The sequence below is a fragment of the Rhinopithecus roxellana genome, chromosome 7 (genome assembly GCF_007565055.1).
Source record: "Rhinopithecus roxellana isolate Shanxi Qingling chromosome 7, ASM756505v1, whole genome shotgun sequence".
Lineage (NCBI taxonomy): Eukaryota > Metazoa > Chordata > Mammalia > Primates > Cercopithecidae > Rhinopithecus > Rhinopithecus roxellana.
Window position 1 is genome coordinate 51,363,515 of NC_044555.1, and position 6,000 is coordinate 51,369,514.

Here is a 6,000-nt window from a genome sequence, read left to right on the forward strand (position 1 = left end):
GATTGCACCACGCACTCCAACCTGGATGACACAGAAAGACCCTGTCTTTAAAAAAAAAAAAAAAAAAAAGACTTGTGTGTCTGTGTGTCTTCTCCTCTTTTGTCAGCTGGTGTTGCAAATATAGCCCCCAGCTACTCACAATATACATGGTCCTTAGAACTCTAATTATACTATCTGAAGCACAGGACTTTCTCTCTCACAGCAACAATCCTCTTCAAAGGTCTCTGATGAATCCTGCCTGGGAAATGTGTACTTCCTTGGCTCACTACATCCAAGGGAACTGGAGCAATCAGATTGCTCGTTTTGGGTTGAGTGCCCCTCTCTGTGGTGGTGGAGATGAACTCCTACCGACTGATCACTGGTAGGAATCACACAGCGGAGGAGGGGCGGGTCCAAAAAGGAAGAGATGTGAAGCATAATTTCATTGTCAAGTGGGCATTATCATCCCATTTCACAGAGAAAGAAACTGAGGTAAAATGCCTTGCTCTACATTACAGACCTAGAAGATTAGAGATCTGTGGGTTGGAAGAAGCGGCATGAAAAGCGGACAAAGGTTTGGATTGCGGATCAGACAGACTGGGTTTCACCTGGCCTTGACCATTGACTATATACATATGCAATTATGGGAGAGTCAGTCCCACTTAGTGTCATATTCCCCATATGTGAAATGGGAATAATGTCCCTAATTCTGAATTCATTGTGAGGATTAAGCGAAATATGTATGTGAAAGCACTTTGTAATAAAGTACTATGTAAATTTAGGATGTATTATTTTCTCTAGTATATTTGACAATGGGAACAGATATTTTACTTTATGTGAGTTATCAGTTTCATTTTCTAAATTCACATAGAGTTAAAATGACTTTTTCTTTTTTTGAGACCAAATCTCACTCTGTCATCCAGGCTGGAGTGCCATCTTGGCTCACTGCAACCTTCGCCTCCTAGGTTCAAGCGATTTTCCTCTCTTACCGTCCCAAGTAGCTGGGATTACAGGTGTGCACCACCATGCCCGGCTATTTTTTTTTTTTTTTTAATTTTTAGTAGAGACAGGGTTTCGTCATGTTGGCGAGGCTGGTCTCAAACTCCTGTTCTCAAGTGATCTGCCTGCCTCGGCCTCCCAAAGTGCTGGGATTACAGGCATGAGCCACCATGTCAGGCCTAAAATTGACTTTTGACAGGGCGTACAGTTCTATGAGTTTTAACAAAGAAATAAGTTTGTTTAATCAGGATACAAAACACTTCCATTCACCAAAAAAAATCTCTGTAGTGCTATCCGTTTATAGTCACATCTTCTCCCTACCCACTAAACACTGGCAACCGCTGGTTCTGAACCACTATGGTTTGTCTTTTAGGGAATAGTATATAAAGGGAATTACGTAGTATGTAACCTTTTGAGACTGACTCCTACCACTTAGTATTTAAGATTCATCTATGTTGTTGGATGTGGCTGGAGGCCATTGTCCTAAGTGAATTAATGCAGAAACAGAAAAGCAAATATGGCATGTTTTCACTTATAAGTGGGAACTAAATATTGCATACATATCGACATAAAGATGGCAATAAAAGACCCTGGGGACTATTATAGAGCGGAGGTAGGGAGTGGGGAAAGGATTGAAAAAATAACTATTGTGTACTATGTTCACTATTTGGCTGATGGGTCCAATTGAAGCCCAAACTTCAGCATCACGCAATATATCTATGTAACAAACCTGCATGTGTACCTCCAATTCTAAAATTTTTAAAGAAAGATTCATCCATGTTTTTGTGTGAATGTATAGCTCATTCCTTTTTGTTGGTGATTACCATCTCATTGTATGAATCTACCATGTTTGTTTAACCAGTCACCAGTTGAAGGACATTTGTGTTGTTTCCTGTTCTGTGCTATTACAAATAGAATTGCTATGAATATTCCTGTTGAGTCTTGTGTGAATATATTTTCCCTAGGGTAATTACCTAGGAGTGGGATTGCTGAGTCACATTGTAAATGTGCAGTTTACTTTCTAAGAAACTGCCAAACTGTTTTCCAAAATGGCCATAAAATTTTGTGTTCTGACCAGCAATGTGGGAGAATTCTAGTTGCTTTGCATCCTCAGCAGCACTCTGTATTGTCAGTATTTTAAAATTTCAGCTATTCTAATAAGTGTGGCATCTCATTGTTACCTTGATTTACATTTCACTAATGGCTAGTGATGTTTAACATCTTTTCATGTGCTCATTTGCCATCCATATATCTTCTTCTGTGAAATATCTTTTCATGTCTAGCCCATTTCCTAATTGGATTGCTTGTACATTTTCTGTTCAGTTTTGACAGTTCTTTATATGTTCTGCACAAAAGTCAATTGTCTGATGTGTAATTTACAAATATTATCTCCCAGCCTCTAGCTTGTCTTTTTACCCTTTCAACAATATCTCTTGCAGAGTAAAGATTTTTAGTTTTGATGAAATCCAGATCATCAATTTTTATCTATTATGCTTTTTGTGTAATGTCTAAGAACTATTTGCATAACCACAGGTCATGGATATTTTCTATACTTTTTCTGGTGAAAGTTGTATAGTTTTGTGTTTTATATTTAGATCAGTGGTTGTTAACCAGGTGCAATTTTGCCTGGGTCAGGAAGGATTTAGATGTATGGTACACTTTGAATTAATTCTGTGTCAGGAAGGATTTAGATGTATGGTACACTTTGAATTAATTCTGTGTACGGTGTCAGTTTTAGGTTAAGTTTCATTCTTTTGCATGTGAAGGTCCAGTTGTTCCAATACATTTGTTGAAAGGACTGCTTTTTTCTCTGTAGAATTTGTCTTTATAACTTTATCAAAAATTAATTGGCCATATATGTTATGTTATCTACTTCTAGACTCAATTTGGTTCCATTGATTTATGTGTCTATACTTTTGCTAATACAACCTAATCTTCATGACTGTAACCCTGAAATTGGGAAGCGTGACCATGACCAGGTGTAATTTATCCCAAGAGTGCAAAGTTGGTTCAACATCCAAAAATCTATATAATACACCATCAAAAATCTATATAATACACCATTTTAATAGAATAAAAGTCAAAAAGCACATGATCGTTTAAATAGATACAGAAGGAGGATTTAAAAATATCCAACATTCCTTCACCCAACAAATGGAAGGAATGTCCTCAACCGGATAAAGGGCATCTACAAAAAATCAACAACCAACATCTTACTAAATGACAGAAGATTGAATGCTTTCCCCCTGTGATCAGGAACCAGACAAAGACGTCTGCCATTGCCATTTGTATTCAACGTTGTGCTGAAGGTCCTATCCAGGACAATTGGGCAAGAAAAAGAAAAAAAAAAAAAAGGATCCAAATTGGAAAGGAAGTAAACAATAACAATCAACAAAAATCTGTTGTATTAATAAAAATCTGTCCCTGCTAACAAATGAGTTCAGATTGATGGTGGCATTTAGTTCCTTTGTATCTTTGACGATATTCCGCTGACTAGTGTTATCTTTCACTGAGAAGAGTGTTGATGGCTCCAACTATAATTATAGTGCCTTCTATTTTTCACTTCAGATCTGTGCATTATTGTTTCATGTATTTTGAAACCAAGATTTTAGGTGCATATAGATTTAAGATTGTTATGACTTCTTGGTGAATGGATCCTTTCTTCATTATGAAATGTCTCTCTTTTTTCTTTGTAACGTTCTTTGCTCTGAAGTGTACCTTGTCTAATATTAATATAACTACTCCAGCTTTATTTATTTATTTATTTATTTATTTATTTATTTATTTATTTATTTTTGAGACGGAGTCTCGCTCTGTCGCCCAGGCTGGAGTGCAGTGGCCCGATCTCAGCTCATTGCAAGCTCCGCCTCCCGGGTTTACGCCATTCTCCTGCCTCAGCCTCCGGAGTAGCTGGGACTACAGGCGCCCACCACCTCGCCTGGCTAGTTTTTTGTGTTTTTTTTTTAGTAGAGACGGGGTTTCACCGTGTTAGCCAGGATGGTCTCGATCTCCTGACCTCGTGATCCGCCCGTCTCGGCCTCCCAAAGTGCTGGGATTACAGGCTTGAGCCACCGCGCCCGGCCTCCAGCTTTATTTTGATTAGTATTATATGGTATATCTATTTACTTTTAAAATTCCTATATCATTATATTCAAACTGAGTTTCTTTTAGCAAGCATTTACTTGGGTCACGTTATTATTTTTATCTGTTCTGATGCTCTCCATCTTTTAATTGGTGTGTTTAGTATATTTACATCTGATGTAGTTATTGACTTGTTTGGGTTTAGGACTAGTATTTATTTCTTTCTTCCTTTGTTTTTCATGACTCTTTTTCCTTTCTGCCTTCTTTTGAATATTTTTAGCATTCCATATTAATTTTACCATATCTATTTGCATTTTTAGCAATTGCTTGAGTGATTACAATATACAAACCTAACTTTTAACAGTGTATTTTTCAATAATATTTTACCACTTTAAGTGGAATCTAGAAACTTCATAATCTCATAGATTCCTTTTCCTTTCCTCATTTATGCTGTAGTTGCCACAGGTACATAAACTGAAAACTCCGTCATCAGGCTGGACATAGTGGCTCACGCCTATAATCGCAGTTCTTTGGGAGGCCAAGGTGGGAGGATCACTTGAGCCTGGGGAGGTCGAGGCTGCCATGAGCTGTGATCATACCACTGCACTCCAGCCTGGGCAACAGTAGGAGACCCTGTCTCAAAACAAACAAGCAAACAAACCTCCACCATCAGATAATGGTATAATTTTCTTTTCAAGTATGGACCGTATTTTAAAGCACTCAATACAAGAATGATCTATTATTTCTACCCAGCTATTTGCCACCTATGTTGCTCTTCCTTCATTTTCGGTGGTCCAAGTTTCTTTCTAGTATAATTTCACTTCTGTGTAAAAATTTTCCTTAATAATTATTTTAGAGCATATCTGCTGGCAGTGAATTCTTAGGGTTTTTTAAATCCAACAATGTTTTTATTGCAATTTTACTCCTGAAGAATATTTCCATCAGATATAGAATTCTAGAACAATAGTTATTTACTGTTGTTCCACTTCCTTCTTGCCTCCCTAGTTTCTGATAAGAAATCCAGTCATTCTAATCATTATACCCCTCTAAGTAATGCACTGGTTTTGTCTGGTTACTTTTAAGATTTTTTTTCTTTCTTGTAGTGTTCACCAGTTTGATTATTATGTGTCTGGGTATGTATTTCTTTTTTAAAATTTTTATTTCTTAATTTTTTTTTTTTTTTGAGACAGGGTCTCACTCTGTTGCCCAGGCTGGAATATAGTGGTTTGAACATGGCTCACTGCAACCTTCACCTCCTGGGCTCAAGTGATCCTCTCACCTCAGCCTACCAAGTAGCTGGGATTACAGGCATGTGCCACCATACCTGGCTAGTTTTTGTGTTTTTTGTAGAGATGGGGTTTCACCGTGTTACCCAGGCTGGTCTCGAACTCCTGGGCTTAAGAGATCTTCCCACCTCATCCTCCCAAAATGCTGGAATTACAAGTGTGAGCCACTGCGCCCAGCCTGGGCATAGATTTCTCTGTGGTTATTCTGCTTGGGGGTTGATGAACCTCTTGAACTTATAGCTTTACGTCTTTCATCAAATTTAGGAAGTTTTCAGCTATTATTTTTCAAAATTATTTTCTGCATTTCCCTTTTTCTTTTTTCCTTCTCAGATTCTGAGGAATGTTAGGCCATTTGGTATTATCCTACAGTTCCTCGAGGCTCTGTTAGTTTTTTTCCAATGTTTTCTCTCTGTGGTTTAGATTGCATCAGTATTGCTTGTTTTGCCATCTGCCTCAGGTTCCAATATGGCTCAGCACAGCACTATTGCTAATCCTGTCTTTATTTAATTTTGATACATTACTCATTACTCATCATGAAGTTTTTGTTTTAATTTTGATTTTTAAAAATTATGGAATTAAAATATTTGTCTTGATTACTGAGTGTTTTGGTACTCCCCCACCCCTACTTAAGTTTTGTGCCTGAGGTGATCGCCTC